We start from the raw sequence: 22,251 nt of genomic DNA, 5'->3' as shown, positions 1-22,251 counted from the left end.
AACAGTGGCATCTCTGATGCAGTTAGTGTTGTATAGTGATAGGCCAGTGCTTTCCCATATGAAAGAACAATGGATGATGCAGAATTCAGCTGAAGGAAAAATGTCACAGGAAAATGTTCTAGAGGTTTCTGTAGCATGCCCACAAGAAATGAAGAATAAAGCATGTGCCCTCAGTTTAGGAGAAAATTATCTAAGAGAAAATTTGGTTGATTTAATAGAGATGAATAGACATATTAAGATCGAGGAAAGAAATTGTTTACAGAAAATCAATAAGACTCAAAATGTCAGAAGTTTGATAAAACAAATGAACACAGAAATAAGACTATTGAAAGAAATCCATGTGATATAATAGAATTACATAAGATATATTGCTGTGCAGCAAAAATTAATAACATATAAAGTCTTACTACAAAAAATACAGAGCAATAAGGGAAAGGAAGAAAATAATTAAAATCACATCAGGGAAGTATCAAATAGAGAAAACTATAAAGCATTTAGACAAGAAGTGTCACTGTTAGGAGAGTATAGAAGAGGAAACAGATCTACAAATTTTTAGAAAGATAGACATGATAAAAGCAACACACAGTATTAGAGCACACCAGGATCTCCTGTACATGACTCCAAGTAATAAACTAAAGACAACAGCACAGGCAGAAAAAACTTAGAAGATATGCAGATAAATATAAAGGAAAAGTTCAAAATAAGCAATTCATTGATGAACCAAAAAAGTTTTATAGAGAATTGGAAACAAAGCAAAAGGAAAAGAACCACCACCAAAAAAAGAAATAAACACATTGCAGAGAAATATCTAGGAAGACCCAGTAGAACATAACAAGTATGCTGAATGGATAAAATAAGTATTAAGTAAAAGAAACAGTAAGAATTTCAAATGTACAGGATATGAAATGGGATGAAGTAACAGTCAGAGAAACTGAAACAAAATTAAGCAAAGCTCCTGAATGAAACCCCCCAGGCCAGATGAAGAACCTATCTTCTGGCTAAAAAGTATTAACATCTTTACAGAAAGATTTAGTCCTGAGTAAAAACTACTTATATGTGCACCCCAAACAGACACCAACCTGGTTAACAATAGGAAAAATGATACTCCCCCTTAAGAGTGAACCTGCCATCTTTCCTAAAAATAGACCAATAACTTGCCTAACAACAATGTATAAACTATAAAATGGAAATGATGCTGACAGAGTTTATAGTCATTTAGAAGGAAATTCAATAATTGACAATAGAACAAAAGGGTGAAAAAGAAATCATATGGAACAAATAATTTGTTGTTAAATAAAGTCATAATGGAGAATTGTAAAAAGAGGAAGAATCAAAGTATGACATGGATAGATTACAAAAAAGCATTAGGCACAATCCCACATCATGGATAACAAAGTGCTTACAGATGTATAAGATACACTCTGCATTGATTAATTACATTACAGTGATCCCAAAAGATTGACAAACCACTTTGCAGCTTAGCCATGATAAAGAACACATTATTATCCCAGGGATAAAAATTAAAAGGGGGGTATTCCAGGGAGACTCTGTCACAGCTACACATTTGTCTTGCTTTTAACCCATTAAGGTATCTACTTAGCAGATAAGGTCATGGTTACAATTTGGCTCCCAGAAAACAACAAAGTGTAAAGAGCTCTAATGTTCTTTTGTGTATGATTTAAAACTGCTTACTTAGTATGGTCCAGCCCATATATTAAAATAGGTGAACATGTAGTCAGATTTGACAATGATTATTCTAGTAAAGTAATGAGTAAAAAAACTTTGTTTACCACTGATCAAGGAACAGAAAAAGAAAAATATTAAAACCACTTTGGTTTTTCTGCAAATATCAAATAATTTCTTTCTGAAGAAACTAAAATATTTCATAGGTTCATAGGTTCATACTAGGCTATCTGCCCTAGGGCATTTATAAGCCTAGCCAGAGTGTGTGTGGCTTTCACCACCCCTTAGGATGACAATACTATACCCATTAGTTTGCTGTGCCTCTGTCCAGCAGTGACACAGAGATGATTCCCGGGGTAAACCTACGATCTCCCATCCACTCATCAAGATTTCTCTTGAACAGAGTCAGTGAGGGGCTCTGCCTCACATGGACTGGGATTCTGTTCCATAGTGTAGGGAGTCTCTGGGTGATGAATCTGTCCCTCCAGCACGTCCTATTTATATCCGTGTTGAGGTTTAAGTCTCTTGCTCTCGTGGCTCTGGTGGATTTGGATTTTTTGAGGTGGAGTATGTCCATTAATTCTGGGTTGGACATGGCCTTGTATGTCAGGCACAGATCACCTCTGAGCAGGCGGTATGCGACTGAATAGAGCTGGAGTTTCTTCAGTCGGGCAGTGTATGACATATGTTTGAGCCCCTTTATCCTTTTAGTGAGGAACTTTTGGGGTCTTTCCAACTGCTGCATGTGTCGGGTAAGGTACATTCCGAATGGGGCGTTGTACTCAATCATTGGTCTGATAAGTGAAGAGTACAGGGGTACAATGACCTCTCCTGATCTGGATGTGAATCCCTTCATGATCAGGAGGGCAATGTAGAAGGTCTTCCTTACCACTTTGGCAATGTGAGTGTCAAAAGAGAGGTTACTGTCAACTTGGGTCCCCAGATCCCTGATAACTTCTTCCGTGTTTAATGGATTACCACCTATGTGGTAATTAGGGGTTACCTTGTTTTTCCCAAAGGGTATGACTATACATTTTTTGGCATTTAGCTTAAGGCCATGGCTCTGGCACAAGTTATCCATTTCTATGAGACCTCTCTGGAGGATGTCTGTGTCTGATGGAGTGTCAATTATGCTGCCCAGTTTGCAGTCATCTGCAAATTTTGTCAGCCACAATCCCCCTATGTTTGCCTGCACTTCAGAAAAATAAATGCTGAACAAGAGGGGGCCCAGGACTGAGCCCTGTGGGACACCGCTCGTGACCGGCTTAGAGTCTGACATGGCACCAGCAACTCTAACCCTGTGGGTTCTGTCCTTGAGCCAGTTTGCAACCCATCTTGTGACATATGGGTTTACATCTAAGCTGGTGAGCTTTTCTATGATGCCCAAGTGGGGTATTGTGTCAATCGCTTTTGCTAGGTCAAGGTAGGCTGTGTGAACTGCCTTACCCTCATCAATGGCCTTAGTGACTGTTTCGAAAAAGTCGACCAAGTTCAAGAGGCAGGATCTGCCCTTGACAAAGCCAAATTGGGTAGGATCCAGTGTCTGTAGGTCCCCAATGTCTTTATTTATGAGTTCCATTATGATCCTCTCCATAGCTTTGCAGACAAGGCTCATCAAGCTTATGGGGTGGTAATTTCCAGGGTCCATAGAAGCACCGCCTTTGTGGAGTGGGACCACAGTTGCCGTACGCCATTTTTTGGGTACATATCCTGTAGTAAGGCTAAGATTAAACAGCAGCCTTATGTGTGGGTTTAGTTCCTCATTGAGTTCATGTAGCACACAGCCGGGGATGTGCTTTTTGCTTTAGAGAGAGCAGCTCTCACCTGGGCATCTGAGATGTTTGGGAGGCTAGACTCTGGTGGGATAGATATTTCTCCTTTTGGGGGGGGGGGAGAAATTTGCACTGAACCTGTCTGCCAGTATGTTGGCAATGTCTGTGGGTTCAGTGATTTTTGTATCATTTTGGACTAATTCTGAGCATATCTGGGAGTTTCCACCCAGGTTTCTAACATAGCTAAAGAAGGCCTTATGATTGTCTTTTGTGTCATTAGCGATTTTTCTCTCAAAGTTGGCCTTGGATGATTTTATGAGTGATCGTAGGTTTTTGCTAGTATTGATCAGAGATGCCTTCCCTTTTAGGGATTTTGCTCTGTCATGTAGTAGCTTTCTCCTCTTGTTGTAGAGTTTGTTTATGGCTGGGGTCCACCAGACTGGGTGCCTGCCTTTGGTGGAAAGGGTCTTGATTTTATTAGGGATTGCTTGATCCATACATTCCTGGAGGTGCTCGTAGAAGGCATTTGTAAGGGTTTCAGCAGCGTGGGTTGTGGTTTCCACTGGCTCGGAGGCCTTGAAGGATACCACTCCAGTCTTAAGAAGTGTGAAGTTTGCTTTTGAGAAGTTCTTCACTGTGGTCTTTTTTGCTGGGGTTGGGGGTGGGATGTGGATCTCCAGTGAGATTAATTTATGGTCTGATCTCACCAATGAGCTGGAAAAGCCATCCACTTTTATTAACAGCAATAAAATCCTTAATAATCAATGCTAGAAGTCTAAACCTCAAAATGCACTCTCTCGAGACATTCCTAAAAATGGAGAACATCGATATCTGTGCAGTAACTGAGACCTGGTTCAAGGCTCCAGAGAGCACCCCTGTAATACCAGGCTACAACTCTTACCACACTTTTCAGCCACCAAACCAAAACTGAAACACTAAAGGTGGGGAGTGTCCATATTCACCAAGAATATTCACACCTCCATGCTAGTTGCCCAACACAATGCATCTGAAATTCTCCAGCTGCAACTAACACTAGGTAAGACTGCAATCCAAATTGTAGCTTGCTACAGATCCCCCACCATGCCCCAAGATTCTCACTATACCTTTCTAAACATACTGGAAAATATTAACTATACATTTCTTGGCACTGAGATTGAGCCCATGGCTCTGGCACCAAACATCTGTTTCTGTAAGGCCCTTTTGTAGAATATGCGCATAATTTGGGGATTCAATAATGGCTCTCAGTTTGCAGTCATCTGTGAACTTTGTTAGCCAGAGTTCCTTAGTGTTGGCCTGTACTTCAGAGAAGTAGATGCCAAGCAAGAGCGGTCCCAGGACTGAACCCTGAGGTACTCCACTTGTCTGGAGCTGGATTTGGAGTCGGCTACTTTTACAGTGTGGGTTCTGTCAGTAAGCCAGTTGGCAACCCATCAAGTGACGTAGGGATTAATGCCCAGCTTAGTAAGTTTATCTATGATTCCAGAGTGGGGGATGGTGTCAAAGACCATAGCAAGGTCCAGATAGGCTGTGTGGACCGTCTTACCCTTGTCCATAGCTCTGAAGACTTATTTGAAGAAGTCAATCAGGTTCAGGAGACACAATCGGCCCTTCATGAACCCAAACTGGGTGGGGTCCAGTGTTTGAAGGTTGCCAATGTCTGTGTTTATAAGTTCCATGATAATACATTCCATGGCCTTGCAGATCAGGCTTGTCAGACTGATGGGGTGGCTGCTCCCAGGATCCAAGATGGTTCCCCCCTTGTGGAGTGGGATAACTGTAGCTGTGCACCACTCAGTGGGCCTGAAACCTGAGGTGAGATTATGATTAAATATGACACTTAGGTGAGGTGCCAGTTCCTTTTGTAGTTCATGTAGGACACAGCCCAGGATGTTATCTGGTCCCATGGATGCTGTATTCTTAGCTTTGGAGAGTGCGGTTTTTACCTGTGTGGCCATTATTACCGGAATTTGGCAATCTTTCAGTACTGAGATGGGCCCTTTAGGGGGTGAGAGGGAGGTGAAGTTGGCATTAAATTGATCTCCCAGGATATTGGCAATATCCTTGGGATCAGTATATTTAATGCCATTCTGTTGTAGCTCAGAGCAGATCTGGGCATTGCCATTTAAATTCTTGACATGTCTATAGAATGCCCTGTGGTTGTCTTTGGAATCTTTGGCAATTTTATTTTTGTAACTAGCTTTGGAGGATTTTATGAGGATCTCAGCTTCTTACTGAGGCTGGTAAGGGAGTTTTTTGCATCCTGGTATTTTCCTCTTTTCTGCAAAAGTTTCTTCCTTTGTCGTAAAGATTGTTTATGGCAGGAGACCTCTGGATTGGCTTCCTTTTGTTGGAGGAGAGCATCTTGGTTCTATTTGGGATGGCATGATTCATGCACAAGTGGATGTGCTCATACAGTGCCTTAGTGTAGGATTCAGCAGTCGAACTTTCAGTTCCCGTCTGCATGGATGTCATGAAGTTTGTCACTTCTCACTTAAGTAGCTTGAAGTTGGCTTTGGAGAAGTTTTTTACAGAAGTTACCTTACTGCGGAGTGGGGGAGGGATATGGATGTCAAGGGTGATTAGCTTATGGTCAGACCTGACCGACGAGGGGGTGACCATAGGTTTAGAGCATCAATTTCCCATGTTGGTAATGACCAGGTCTAGGATATTGGAGCCTCTGGTGGGACTATGGATTTGTTGATCCAGAACATTGGAATTTATGAATTCCAAGAACCGTTGGGCAAAGGTGTTGGTACACGAGTAGTTTTCTCAATTAATGGCAGGGTAGTTGAAATCACCCAGTATTAGGGTGTTTGTTTGTATCTTAATGTTTTCCAGTATGTTTAGAAAGGTGTAGTGTGAATCTTAGGGCATGGTGGGGGATTTGTAGCAAGCTACAGTTTGGATTGCAGTCTTACCTAGTGTTAGTTGCACCTGGAGAATTTCAGACGCATTGTGTTGGGCAACTAGCCTGGTGGTGTGAATATCCTTGGTGAATATGGATACTCCTCCACCTTTAATATTTCGGTCCTGGTTTGGTGGCCGAAAAGTGTGGTAAGAGTTGTAGCCTGGTATTGCAGGGGTACTCTCTGGAGCCTTGAACCAGGTCTCGGTTACTGCACAGATATCGATGTTCTCCATTTTTAGGAGTGCCCCTGAAAGAGTGCACTTTGAGGTCTAGACTTCTAGCATTGAGTAACATTACCTTCTGATTTTGCATGCTTGTACCTGTTACGGTGGTGGTTTTGTCCTTTGAACTTTGCCTAAAAAAGGCACTATAGGGGTGGCAAGAGGCTTCAACAGTAACCTGAATCCCAGGGGCGACAGGTGCAGACCATCTCTGGCAAAGTATTGTGGTCTGTCGATAATGTCATCCCATGCAGACAGATAATGGATCCCCTTTGAATGACACCAGAATCTTAGCCAATTGTTGAAGTCAATCATTTTGTCCTTATACTGTGGTATAGTTCTGGGAAAAGGCAGGATGCTACTCAGTGTTAGGGTCATACCTGCCTGCTCCATGTCTCTTTTCATGTAGTCCAGGGAGGTACATCTAAAGTCATTCACTCCAACATGGACAATGACAGAGTCATATTTGTACTTGTTGTGGAGTGACTTGACTGCATCCGTTATGTGGCAGATCCTAACACCCGACAGGCAACTGACTGTAATTTTCTCCTTGTTCAGCCTGGTGAGTGGGACATCAGTGTGCCTGACTACAGAGTCACCTATGACTAAAGTGTTGGGTGGCACACTGGTGTTGTGAGCTATGTGAAACTGGTTGTGATTGGTGTTTGTTTGCATTTCAGCTTTGGAGGTCCTTGTTGCTTGGGCAGGGTACTGTTAAGGGCCTCCGCATATGAGCGTTTAGTGTTGCTATGTGAGGGTGTTGGTGGTGTGGCTTTAGAGGGCTATGTGTTGCTTGAGGTGTATTGCAGGTGTTAACCTTCTCCTCTTGACTGTCTAGCACAATCTTGGGTGGAGAGAGCTTTGCTTCCAATTTGGCTATGTAAGTGCATCTCTCGCAGGTTGTAGTGTTGCCCTTATAGAAGTAAAATAAGCTTTTAAAAAAGGGAAAACTGTAAACCTCCAGGGTTAGATGTTTTTTAGAAGTACTGAGTGATCTTTACAGGATAATTCAGTGACAAAATAATTTAAATGGAAATTTTCTGTGATCTCACCTATTCTTAAACAAGGAAAGCATAATAAGTTGGTTTTCTCATATAGACCTACAGCACTATTAAATATAGACTATAAAATATTTACTTCTATCTTTGCTACAAGATTAAGAGATATAGTAGATCAGCTAATAGATAAAGATCAAACAGGATTTATAGTCATCGGATTAACATATAATATAAAAAGGACAGTAACTATCTTAGATTGAGCAAAAGGAATGACCATGAAATTGGTCATAATTAGCTTAGATATTGAGAGCTTCTGATTCTGTAGATTAGGACTACTTATTTAAAACTTTAGAAGTGTTTGCCTTTCCAGAAAAATTTATTGAAATATTACAAAACCTGTACAGAGACTCCAAAGTTTATGTTAAAAATGGATCTTACATTTCTCAACGAGTCACATTAAACAAAGGTACAAAGTAAGAGTGCATCTTGTCCTCTCTACTGTTTGCATTAGTTATTGAAACCTTAGCAAATAGAATAAGAAGTAATACAAAACTGATGAACTCTCAGTTATCAAGGATTGTCAATCTAAAACATATATTGATGATGATAGTTTACTATAGGAGATTTAAATTATTCAATTGAAGAAATAGATGAGGAAGTTGAAAAGTTTCAAGGAGTATAGGTGCTAACATTTAATAATATTAAAACTTAAACTGTAGTCTGAAATCAATTACTAGACAGTAAGTTTAAATATAAATTTAATTAGGAAGGAAAAGAATGAAAATATTTAAGAATAAAAATCTATCCAGAGGTGAGTAAGATTATTACTAATAATAAGTCGAAGAAATATCACCCCTCACAGGACTAATGCTACCTGTGCCAAACTCAGTCCAAGCTCATAAACTAACATAAAAGAGACAGTAGCGATGCAGGCAGTAAACACAGCACTAACCAAAATGCAGGAAACAAAGCTGAAAAAAACGCTGCTTCATGAACTTTAAAATTCGGATTTATTGTGATACAAACAGAAGACGTGGTAAGCATTTTCACCTGGATAGGCTTCTTCAGACTAAAAGAACCCCCCCCTCTTGTACACCCTTATATGGCAAAAAAGGTGCAAAAAACAGATAAACCATTAAAGGCACAGTACAACTATCATGGTATACAACATAAATGAAGTGCTTACTCTAAAATACATTAACCATAGTAAAATAAAATAAAAACACATATACCACTCATAAAACATGAATAGAGATGTATAAAAACAAAAAACTACATAAATTCATACTAATTGCACAACACTAACAATAAATCCTCTCATAAAAATGCTCTCATAATATATGTAAAAAGCACAGTCATACATATCAATTCAATCTCCTGGACTTCAGGAAAGGTCTCAATGGTGCTTTCTCATTCAGTCCAGGAAAAAAACATCTGCTCTAAGGCTAACAATCCATTTAGATTCAATACTCTCAATTCTACCCCTCACCCCCCCCCTAAAACTAGTGTGTGTAAGATCTAGTACTTTAAAATGAAAAAAGTGTGTGGAATCATTAGACAAGACATGTTTGGACAAAGCATTGACAGTGGAATGAATCCTAATCTGGTAGAGATGTTCCCTTATTCTGTCCCTCAGCCTCCTGTCCATCTTGCCTACATAAAATGCAGCACAGGCTCCACAGGAGGCCAAATAAACAACATGTGTAGATTCACAGTTTGCAAACTCTAACTTCATGGTTAGTGCCATAGACAGGGTGATAGAAATGGACATCAGTGTCTATGGAACAACAATAGTTGCAACTACCACAGGGTACAGTACCAGCAACCCTATCACATCCACCATCCATAACAGGATAACACAGCAATTTCTTTAGATTTGATCTATTCTTATAGACAAAACCTGGGGCAGTACCCACAATTTCCCTCACATTTGGATTCAGTGTTAACACACCCCAGTGTGATCTATTCAAATCCTTCAACCTTCCTACATTCTTACTATACTATAGGGGAAGTCTGAAACCATGGTTTCTACTCTCTGCCAGAACACCCTGGGAGGGACCATCATGGCCCACTACAGTCTCAGAGAAAAAAGGTGCAGCAGCTTGTTCCCTCAAATTAATCAGGTCTGCCAGTCCTCTCTCCATATCAGATGTCGGATATTCCCTGCTCTTAAACCTCTCACATAAATCCTTAACATCTGCCTCAAAACCATCCTGACTGGGATTATACCGTGATGTCCTATATACCTGACCCCTCACAATATTACCAAAGATGTAACCTGGATGCATACTGCATCTATGGAGATAGGAATTGCATTGACACTCCTTTCTATACACTCCTGTGTTCAATAGGCCACTTTTCAATCTCTGAACGTAGACATCCAAAAAGGAAATCCAATTCTCAGAAACCTCATGGGTAAATTTCAGATATTGCGTTAGACCATTAACTCTCTCCAAGAAGAGAGATAACTAATCTTTTGTGCCCTTCCAAATGAAAAACACATCATCTACAAAACACCTATAAAACATCACGTTCCTCGAAAAATCACCTATACCAAACAAGAACTTGGTCTCCCATACAGCCATAAAGAGGTTGGCGTAGCTATTGGCACAAGAAGTGCCCATAGCCACGCCATCCATCTGTAAATAGCACTGACAGCCAAAACAAAAGATGTTGTTCTCTAACACAACTTCTAAAAACAAAGCTAACAGATCCACTGCATCTCTACCTAATCCAGATTTGTCCTTCAAGTAATCAGACACCAACTGCACCCCATCTCTATTTGGTATCACAGTGAATAGGGACTGAACATCCATTGTGACTAAGTAATATGGGAGATCAACAAGGACAAATCTCACAGACTCACACAAATCCAACAGGAACTGTTTTGTGTCCCTTAAAATATAAACATTTGCGTCAACCACTGGGCACAGGAACCTCTCCACATACAATAAAAATGGTTCCATGATCCATCTCCTGCCCGCAAAACTGGGCCTCATGGGTGGACACACACTGTCCTTATGGATCTTAGGAAGACCCTGTATCACTGGCAGAAGGGGATTACTAACAAACAAATAGTCATACAAGTAAGCGACCAAGAACAATGCAGGACAACCTTCAGGTTAATACGATGCCACCACAGCAGGAAACGGAACGGAACCAGCGTTGTTTAAATAATCCAAGTTTATTAAAGTAAACAAGCAGAACATCCAATGTTGGGTAAAAGGTGATGCCCAACAAATCTATATAAAATTCTGTCTTTCACTAAACAGCAATCTGAACACAGTAGAAATCCAATAAGTCCAAGATGTTTTCTTTATCTGCAACCTGTCTTTTTATATACCACCTGGTTGCTTAATTAATTGCCTAACTATTTCAATTAAGATATCTTTTAAAAAGGAGAATTTCTTTAATTAAAGCTATATTCCTTCTCTAAAATCAATTGTGTTAAAATTCCTAAGGTGTTCTTTAAAACAACTAAGGAGTTACTAAGTTAGTTAAATGTTGCCGTAGTTTTGCAACATATGTTACCTCTATTGTGAAATGTTTTTCTTTTAGAAATGTTACTGTTACTGCAGTAAAATTAAACTGTTTTATTTAAATAAATAGCAGCAAGTGTTGTCAGGAGCTGGTCATATGTGGTATTCACCATTCATTCTTAATATCGGGTCGGATCGATCCTGTTACACTAATATATTTGCATTTTATGGAAACTGTACTGCATTATGTTCTTTGTTTAAAACTAATGTTTTTCATCAACCAAACAATGTTTGATTATTTTGTTATTATTTCAGTTTGTCATGTCCATTGTATATACTAATGGTGTGTGTCTCTATAAAGTTGTAATTATCCGTTTTATTATTTTAATATTTTTGTTTCCAATATGTATTTAAAGTAATTTCATATTTCAATTATTAAAATATTAAATGCAAAATCTATAATAAATGATAAATAGAAACCAAAGAAATAATAAATAGGAGCCAAAAGAATAATAAATATTACATATTAAATTTTAAATATTAAATATTAAATATTAAAATTTGTTTGTTCAGTGAAATATTCAACAAGTATGTAGATAGTATATAAGTAGATAATGTATAAGTACAGAGTTGATCTTTTAGTTTATTTTATATGACTAGGTGCTTTTTAAATAATTAATAAATATTTATGCATAACATCTTCTACCTTTTATCTTAAATAAATAAATAAAAAATCCAATAATTAAAATTAAAATTATGAAACCATTTAAAACCTGTGTATTTAGTGTCTGGGTGTTTTTACATTCACTTTGTTTTGTTTATAACTTTGCCCTTCTCTGTTTTAATACACTGCTTATACTGACCTGTTCATTCATCCCTGGTGTTTTTGCAGCATTCAGCTTAATTTGCCAAACTAGTTCTCTATATTCCAGGGATGTTTCCCAGTCACCCCCTCTAATGTCATTTTTTACCTGCTAAAGCACCAAGAATTTTATGTTCATTTGTTTACATATTAAAGAATGTTTAAAGAATGCATTTGTTTCTTTTTTTGTTTTAATTTCATAGGAATGTTCGTAAACTCTTCTTTTTAATGTTCATTCTGTTTTTCCTATGTAAAAGGATAAACAATGTTGACATATTCCAAGATAAATTATGCCCTTCGAATTACAGTTGTAATGTCCTAGTGAATGTAGCCCTAACTTTCTAGATTTAAGTATAAACCTGTATCGTTTAACATAAAACTACATTGGTTACAGGCCCCACATTAATTTAGTGTTACAAACAAACTTTTAAGGTTATTATTTTTCTTCCTTATAAATTTTGGTATTGATGGAATTGTCTTGTTGATGTCCCAATATTTTAGAATAATGGCTTCTATTTCCTTGTTGTCACTGCTGTAAGTATATGCAAATGCTTGGTTTTGTATTCTTCCTTGTTTTCAATTATTTTGTATTGTTCATTGTTTCAGTATTTAAAAGTGGGACATATTTTTCATTTCTTTTTGTTGTAATTTCATTTGATACAGCTTCAATCAAACTTAAGGGGTATTTTTTCTCTAGGAAAAGGGTCTTTAAATATTCTATTTCTACTTGGAATAAATGGTCTGTACTGCAAATTCTTGATGCCCTAATGAATTGGCCTTTAAGAATACTCTTTTTTTGAAAGTATGGGTGACTGCTGTCAAAATGTAAAAACATGTTAGAGTAAGTATTCTTTCTGTAGACACTAGATTCAAAACTGTTAGTTACATTGTTTTTCATTAAATTAATGTCTAAGTAATGCAATTGATTTGGGTTGATTTCATAAGTAATATTCATACAACTCATACGTAATAACACTGGTCTTAATCAAATCATCCAAAACCATCTGTATTCTATGGCCATGTATGTCCACCATCTCATGTTCCACCAAACTGTAAAACCTTTGGTCTGATAACTTAGACCTCATTGCCTCATCATAGAACTCAGAGTCCATAACTACCAGGGCACCCCCCTTGTCAGCAGACCTAATGACAAGGGAGGGATCACTCCTCAGTTGTAAGGCTCTCCTCTGTGCATAAGTTAAATTGCCCTTTCATTTAATAGACTTACCCACTCTCTTTTCCATGTCATACAGATCATTCTCAACTAGTTTGCTGAAAGCAGCTACTAGTGGTGGTACCATTGGCATGTACACACTAGGCTTCTTAAACGATTTCCCATCTAACACCTGTATTGTATCTTTAAACTCCAATCTAAGGCACAGATTCCTAATAAATAACTTAAACTGTACTAGAGTATCAACATAATTACTGTCACAACTAGGTATAAAAGTCAATCCCTTTGATAGTACCCCTAACTCATCTGACGTGAGTGGGTGGGAAGAAATGTTATGCACTAACATCTCCCAGTTTTCTCTCACATTTTCTTGAAGTTCTGGTTCACCTGGGCATCTGCTGACAACGTCCTCTTCATCCTGCCCCTGCTCATAGACCTCGATCTCCCCCCTCCCCTGTGAACTACATTGATGGGGAAAGGATGATTGACAATCGCAGTGCCAACATTGTCATGACTAGAACTATGTGCAGCATGCATAGTATGATTGGAATCCTTCCTCCTAACCACTGGTTCCAGATTTGGATTCATTTGAGCAACACACCCCAACGGGACAGTACTAATGACAGATTGGCCCACTAGGGCAGCAGTAGAACCCACCCCTCCACAGTCAAACCCTTGAGCTCTGACTCAGCAGAAACAACTGCATTAGAAAAAGCCCTATCAAGGACATTTGAACCCTGGGGCACATTACTCATAGAAAATACATTACTAGAGCCATCACTCATACTTGCATTAACAACAGTTACACTCTTAGGCATATTAACATCCATATTAGTATCATGAATTTGTCCTTTAGGTGCATCAGTCCATGACTAGAAACAGTGGCATTAGGTCCATGCACATTAGTGTAAGTCCTCAGCCAAGAGAAGACCTAACCTAACCTACAGTCATCTATGTCCCTCTTGAGCTTGTGCTGTTTTTATGCCAGTAAGTGCTTCTCATATAACTGCACAGTATCCAGTGTAGAATCAATAAGTCTACCAACAACAAAGCAAAAGGAATGACCATGAAATTGGTCATAATTAGCTTAGATATTGAGAGCTTCTGATTCTGTAGATTAGGACTACTTGTTTAAAACTTTAGAAGTGTTTGCCTTTCCAGAAAAATGTATTGAAATATTACAAAACCTGTACAGAGATGCTAACGTTTATGTTAAAAATGGATCTTACATTTCTCAATGAGTCACATTAAACAAAGGTACAAATTAAGGGTGCATCTTGTCCTCTCTACTGTTTACGTTAGTTATTGAAACCTTAGCAAATAGAATAAGAAGTAATACAAAACTGATGAACTCTCAGTTATCAAGGATTGTCAATCTAAAACATATATTGATGATGATAGTTTACTATAGGAGATTTAAATTATTCAATCGAAGAAATAGATGAGGAAGTTGAAAAGTTTCAAGGAGTATAGGTGCTAACATATTAAAACTTAAACTGTAGTCTGAAATCAATTACTAGACAGTAAGTTTAAATATACATTTAATTAGGAAGGAAAAGAATGAAAATATTTAAGAATAAAAATCTATCCAGAGGTGAGTAAGATTATTATTAATAATGTTGATAAAATGTTACTTCTTACTAAAAACTGATTTTTTTTTTTTACTTTCAAGAGTACTTATTAAAATGATTATATTTCTCAAAAAAAAAAAAAAAAAATATATATATATATATATATATATATATTGCATTTAATAGCTTTAATACCTAACAAAAACTTTCAAAGAAAATGGAAAAATATTAACTTTATTCTTATGGTATCCTAAAAAGGCAAGAATTAATGATAGAAATTATATAGGATTATGGGAGTGTGGTGGTATTAGCTTTCCAGCTGTAGAATCTTATTCTATTGCAGCAGATTTTAACTGCATTATACTCTGGATAGACTCAATCTATACTAGTCAATGACAAACCATTCAGGAGCTGAGAATACTAAATTTGTATAAATTTATTAAATATGCTAAATTAGAAATATGTAACAATCCTTTCATCTGATTAATAAAATTTACAGTAGAAAGACTTTCATTTCAATCTTAGACTCTGCATATTTGAAATAAATTCTTAAATTATAGTAATAATTTTGATCCAGAATTCTGGAATTGTTCTAGATAGTAGAGCACTGGGTAACTAAAAAGATGGTAAGAATAAAATGTTGTTACTTAAATCAGTAAAATTTCAAGTTTATACTGGAAAAGTATCATGTGGAAATACGTACACAGAATGTTTGCTAGTCCCTATAAAATCTCTAAGTTTATTAAAATGACTTCTTCAGTTTGTTGGAGATGTAGTAAGGGTATAAAAGCTGACTGGACACACATTTATTGACTGTGAAAAATTAAATGTGTATTGGGAGGAGGTAAGTATGTTTTTAAGGGGTTATGGTCTGATAACTGTTCTTTAACTAGATCTATAACACTAATGAATGTGCCACGTCCTTTATCTATAAAAGCCAAACAACAAAAAATCTTCTGTAGTTTACTGGTAGTAGTTAGAAACGTTATTACAAAAAAAACAGAAACTGAACTCAGTTCCTATATTCCAAAAATATTTAAATTTAACAGCAATACTGTGTAAAACTGAAAAAAGCAGTGATCTGAATAAATATCTTAAATCATACTTAGACTTTTAGTGGTTGGAGTTGCTATTGAAATACCAAAACTCTTAATGAGTTAATTGTATAAGATTACCTTGATGATTGAATATATTCTTAACATTTTGTAACAGTATGCAATGCTGAATTTCTTCCTTTCTGTGCATGTGTATATATATATATATATATATATATATATATATATATATATATATATATATATATATATATATAGGAAATATGTTAAATTAATAAAAAATATTCTTAGAAAAAATATAAAACTGTATAGTTCATCAGATGAGGAGCTGAAAGCACAACTACAGGTGGTTAAAACTTTATAAATGATATAAGAATGGTATCAGGTGTTAATAAATATACAAAAGCAAAATTTAAAGCAAGAAAGCTGCAGCACCACGAAAATATCAGTCTGCAATGGGAACGTGATATAAAGGAACTTAAGCAGGAGAGAATTATAACAATAAAACATTAACAAATGCAATCAAAACTCAGTAAGGAATATTTTAGAAGACTAAAATTAATACTGAAAACAGCCCTGACATCTAGGAACAAAGTCCAAGCTATAAACCAATTTGCTTTTTCTGTTCTTAGTTTTAGGGTGATTGGATCAGTTGGACAGGAATCGAAAAAAGGCTATACCACACCAATATGGTCCGGGAAATTATAAACTTTAATAAGTAAAATCAATTGGTGCAGTATAGCCTTTTTTTGGATTCTTGATTTTGGCTTGTGGTGTGATTTCATGGATCAGTTGATCAAGAACAGAAGAAAAATGATTCACACTTAAACGATATATAAAAATCAGTACATACCAATATTATATATTCCTCTTTCTCAAGGAGGTATGGGCTTCCTCAAAACAGATTTCATGCATATATTTGCAATTGTAGGACTGCATGCAAATCTGCTTACCTCACCAGACCCAAATATAATGATTATTTTAAAACATGAAGAGAACAAATCAAAGATGACTTCCCTGCTTAGTTTAGCAGAAGAATACTGGTGTCAAGCGGGAATGGAAACCAAACCAGAAGCAGATAAAAATCAGGCAGGAAATGAACAGCAGAAGGATCAGCTGAGAAGACAAGAAATGTGAAAAAGGCATAAATATAGTTGAAAGTACAGAAAACTCCTGGAAAAAAATTCATGTCAGTCAGGATTTAATGTAGAATGTATATGGAGAGGTGAATTTAAACCAAAAGATTAAAGGTTAATATTAGTAGCTCAGGATAGTGGACTGCAAACACATTGATTTACAAAGTCCACTGAAGAGAGAAACAGAACAATGCAGGTTCTATAAAACAGAACTGGAAACAGTCACACAACTTGTTTCTGGGTGTGACACACTAAAGGTAGAGGGCCAGTATATTAAAAGGCAAAATAATGTGGCAAGATTGTAGCACTGGGAATAGTGTAAACATTACAATACTGAAGTAGCTGAAAAGCATTGCAAACATTGGCCACAAAGACCATGAAAAGAAGACAAAAAAAGTAGCATTGATTACTGAAGCTGTTACACCCACTGATTATAGTGTCTTATGTACAGAGAGTCAAATGTCATAAATACCAAGATTTGCAGGCAAAAATTAGGGTAATGTGGAATAAGGCTAGCCAGACCATTATAATAGTAGTAGGAGCAATAGGTCTTATAAATAAGAATGTACAGTCTTATTTAGATATGCTACAATACAACTCTGTATGAATTACAGAAGGAGTTAGTTTATGGGCACATTGTGGGTGCTGTGAAAAGCACTTTTGGCTATCATCAAAGGCTGAAACAACACTAATTTCACAAACTTTAATCGTACTTTGACTTAGGAATGGGATATATTCCTGACAGGGTATTAGAAAGATAAAAGACTTCAGAAATTAAACCAAGATATTCTATCATTTTATGAGTTGGACACAGTTCAGAACTGTATATATGAAACAGTCTTGCTGAGCTCAGTAAAGGCCTATAAACAGCTAAAGTGAAACAATTTTTCTTAAAAGTTAGATGTTGGAGACTTCTTTATAAAAAAGAACAAATGTATGAGATACACTGCACTATATAGACAAACTGGTACATGTTTTGTCAGTGAATTACTATTTATCTATTTACTTACTTACTTACCTACCTACCATTTGTTTGCCAAGTTGATGAACTGGTCAATGGACCATTTTCAAGTCATGACCTGAGAATAAATGCAACAGAAAATACATACTTACTATAGGATAGAAATGTACATACATGGATACACACATACAGTGAATATTGATTAATGCAGCAGGTGATTCAAAGATTCATACATACCATATGCATTAATTAATGGGGGACTTATGCTTGATATATATTTAGTAAGTTACAGTTTCATAGCGTAGTTAGTAATACTATTGAGTGTCGCAAGCTTTATATGTACACTATATGCAGGGTCTCTAATAACTAAACATACATATTTACATTGAACAGCACTGCAAGTCTTTCATCTAAATATGTGGTAGTTAAATTTGCCAATATCTCAGAAGCAAGAGCATTTGGTATCTCTGTGGAGCTGTTCTTTCAGTAATTTCTTAAACGTTTTAGCATGTTGTAAAGTTTAACATCATCTTGAATGATTAAAAGGAGGCATGAACTGCTGTAATAAAGCTTCCCCCCACTAAATTTAGGCCAGGTTAGTTTGAAAATGTCATCTTGGCTGCTTCTAAGTGAGTGGTTTTGATCTCCTAGATGGAGTTTTCTTCTGGAGGGTGGGCAATAACCTAGATGAAGTATTTTGAAAATAAGGGTGCATAACAAAAATCTTAGACTGCTATATTTATGTTTGTCTGAATTTACTTCCCAGGTATTCTTTTATGACCACAACATTTTTTCCAGTAAAAACTGTCAAAATAAACAAACTGCTTCCTAGAAACAGTCTATAATTTTTATTCAAATTCCTTGGTCCATTCTTTTCTACTTTCAGATTTTCTGTTGAATAACCCCACCACCAGCGCCATTATTAGACTGTAAACCTTTTAGATTTTTGGTGCTATTATCAACATTATTTTGAACATTCAAACTTTTTTCAACAACCTTTTTCCAGCATATTTCCAACAGTTTATTTTTGTTAAAGCTCAGATTTTTTTTCTACAAAAGTAGTGCAGTCACAGACAAAAAAAAGACTGCTTAATTCTTGAGAAAACTGCACTGAATATTGCTGCTGCAATTGGTGTTTACAGGTTCTGGCTTACCACAAAATGACCACTTTGTTTAGCTACAGAACATCAAAGTGGCCACTTTCTCCACACCAACTTCATAAATGTTTAATTAATTTATATACATTCTGATTTACTTGGCACTGCATTTCTGCTCATTATCCATACTGCAACGTTGGTCATATCCAAATCTATATTTTCAAACTATATGGATGAATACACTTTTTAAAAAGATGCGATACCTTAATGCCAAAAAACAACATGGTCAGATAGTATAGTTCAACCCCTTATTATGGTTCCTATACATTTCTGAGTCTGCTATCAGCTTAGTTGTAGATGTTTTTCTCTTGCAGAACAATAAATATATGCAAATCCTTCAAATTAAATGCAAGATCTTCATCAGAATTTTCTAGCTTTCATATTTCTTTTTAGATATTTTGGTAAGACATTTAAAATAAGTTCATCAAATAACACTTATTCTGCTTGAAGAGGGTAACGTTCATCAGCACCATCCCTGGAAGTGCACCACATTTCTGAACCTTCAGGTACTTTATTTCTATCAGTTTATACTGGGGATCTGAACTGCTGGGAACATCAGTAGGTTATCAGTTATTTCCTGTGAGACGTCTTTCATTTTAATCTAACATGCATCCAATAAGGATGATACCATCGTGCATTCCTTCATCTCTGATACAAGTTTCAAACCTCTAGAGATTGGACTCCTAACTTTCCTAGAGTTCACTTTAAGAAATATTATCAGTGTTAGTGTTCTACCATTACTACACCCTTTTTATATATTCATAGTTGTGTTTGTACTCCATCAATAACTCACAGCCTCATACCTCCTGGAGTATCACTGACCTTAACAGGTTGTACTATCTGAAGTTATTATTGACATTAACTGGCTGTACTATTTCAACTTTTCCTAAAGTGCTGCAGACATTACTGGAACTACTTCCAACAGTATCCTCTAATAAAAAAATCCACCCATTCAGGACTTTCCACAATGGCTGCCCACTGATCAACAGCTTAACTTCAGCTTTCTCACTGTGAAAAAAAAATGAAAGACAAGGGCCAGGAAATCAGTCACTTTTAGTAAATTCAGTTACTGGCCAGTAAATACACTGCCTGGATGCCAGCAAAGAAGAATCTAGGACATCCTGAAAGAAAAGGTGAAGAGAAAACATTGACTGGAAAGAATCTGTAGCTGTTCAACAAAAATCAGTTCAAGCTCCAGCTTTGGTATAAGGTAGGGCTTTGGTAACGTCATAGAGTATTATGGGGTCAGATTTTGGGAATGCTAAGTAGTTATGGGAGATCAAGCTAGTGGGAGTTTGAGAACTTGCTTTTCCAAGCAAATATCAGTTAGCTGAGACTACTAATGGTAAAAGAATAACAGTGATAATATTTCTTAAGCTGAACTGTAGGATAGTTAGGAGTCCAGGAAAATAAGTCATATGTGCTCAAAGATGATTAAATTATCAACTTAAATAAAAGTTTAAAAAAAATGAAAGAAGCTTCAAACACATATTCAAATGAAATGATAAAACTTGAAAAATCATTGGTCAAAATGAAGAAAAGGTTGGCTGAGTATGAGACTGCTCAAGAAAAGATGTTTCAAAAATAGCAGAATTATTAGATAGAGCATATAGGAAAAAAAACAAGATTGTCTGCTGTGCCAGAGAAACTATAAGGAATTGACTGTATAACAGTAAAGTTGCAATTCTACTAGTAGAAAGACATCCTGACAAAACGGTGGCAGAAGGTGAAAGTATTAAAAGTTGGAGACAGTAGAACATTTGTGTAAAATGATTATTCACTGTACACCAGGCAGAAGACAAGCACATTTATTTCAGAAATCAGAAAATGTGGAGAGGCATGTGTGACATTTAAGCTGCTGTATCCAGCTGTCTTCAGACTATTTTTTTCCTGGTGGATCAAAGTAATTTTTTGAACAGTCCAATGGGGAAATAGAAAGGTTTGTCCAAAAAAAAGTAAGCCATCAAGTGGAAGGGGAGTGTTCTTTTCATTCTTCTGATAATAATCAGTTCTGTCAGGGGATACATGTTTTTACTGTAACAGACATTCTAACAAAAAAATCAGGTGGAGCTATTATGATAGGGGTTAAATATAGCTGTGAGACATGTTGTTATGGCATGTTCAGTGATAATACCAATACTATAGACTGTGTAACTGTGACAATAAAGACAACCCTGGAATATACAACAATTGTTGGAGTGCATAGACCACCAAAGTCAAGTGCAGATTACCTAGAGGAATTCATATGTTTCTTGCCTGAAACACAGGAGGAAAGAATAATACTAGCTGGGGACTATAATTTACCAGAAACAGACTAGAATAATATTGATTCAACAATGTTAGTATGGAAGTTATTCACAGAGTATATTCAGGAACAACAATTGCTCCAGACTGTAAAAAAAAAAAATACCAGGGCTCGGAACACATTTTGTGTTCCCAAAGAAATTACTGTAATTTCAAGTCAAGTTTTAAGACAATTGATGTGCAGTGATCACGGGGTTATAAAGGTTAATTTGTTGCTAGATAATTCTGCCAAACTGAAATCTAAGCTAATGCACAGAAGGTTAATTACAGATTATATGGAAGCAAAACAGTCCTTATGTAAAACTAACTGAAATGAGGTGTTCAGTGGAAAAACTGGAAATGGAATGTGGAAAGTTTTGAAAGAAAAATGGTTTGAGTGCAAAAAATCAAAAAGATGTTTAGCATCAGGATCTAGGCATATAGCATCCGGGAAATATATTTCCATAAGAACAAGATATCTGATTAAGATAAGAGACAAAAATATAAGAAATGGAAGAAAGTTCAAACTACAACTTTTAAAACTGAAATAAACAAGCTGGACAAACAGATTAAGCAGAGTGTGAGACAAGATCAAGAAAAAATTTAAGAAAATTTATATAAAGATATTGATAATAATAGGAAACTGTTTTTATAGATACATAAGATGTGGAAGGAGTAAACACACAAATTGATAAACTGTGTGCAGATTCTAAAATTTATTCTCAGACACAACAGATTATAGATATATTTACAAAATCTTATGAAAAACAGTTTGGCTCCACAAAAGGTGTGATAAGTTGTCCAAGTGACATCCAGGTAACACCACATAATAGAATCAAATTAGATTATATTGAAAAAGAACTGCATAAACTGGATCCAAACAAAGCACAGGGAGGAGGTGGAACTAGTAACAATGACCTGAGAACACTTCAGCAAGAACTTACAGTAGCATTATATATATTATTCACTAGCTCATATAAATATGGAGAGA

Source organism: Protopterus annectens, chromosome 16.part0, assembly GCF_019279795.1.
Source record: "Protopterus annectens isolate FY-2018-M chromosome 16.part0, PAN1.0, whole genome shotgun sequence".
Lineage (NCBI taxonomy): Eukaryota > Metazoa > Chordata > Ceratodontiformes > Protopteridae > Protopterus > Protopterus annectens.
The sequence above is the reverse complement of the archived record's forward strand: the minus strand, read 5'-3'. Positions refer to the sequence as shown.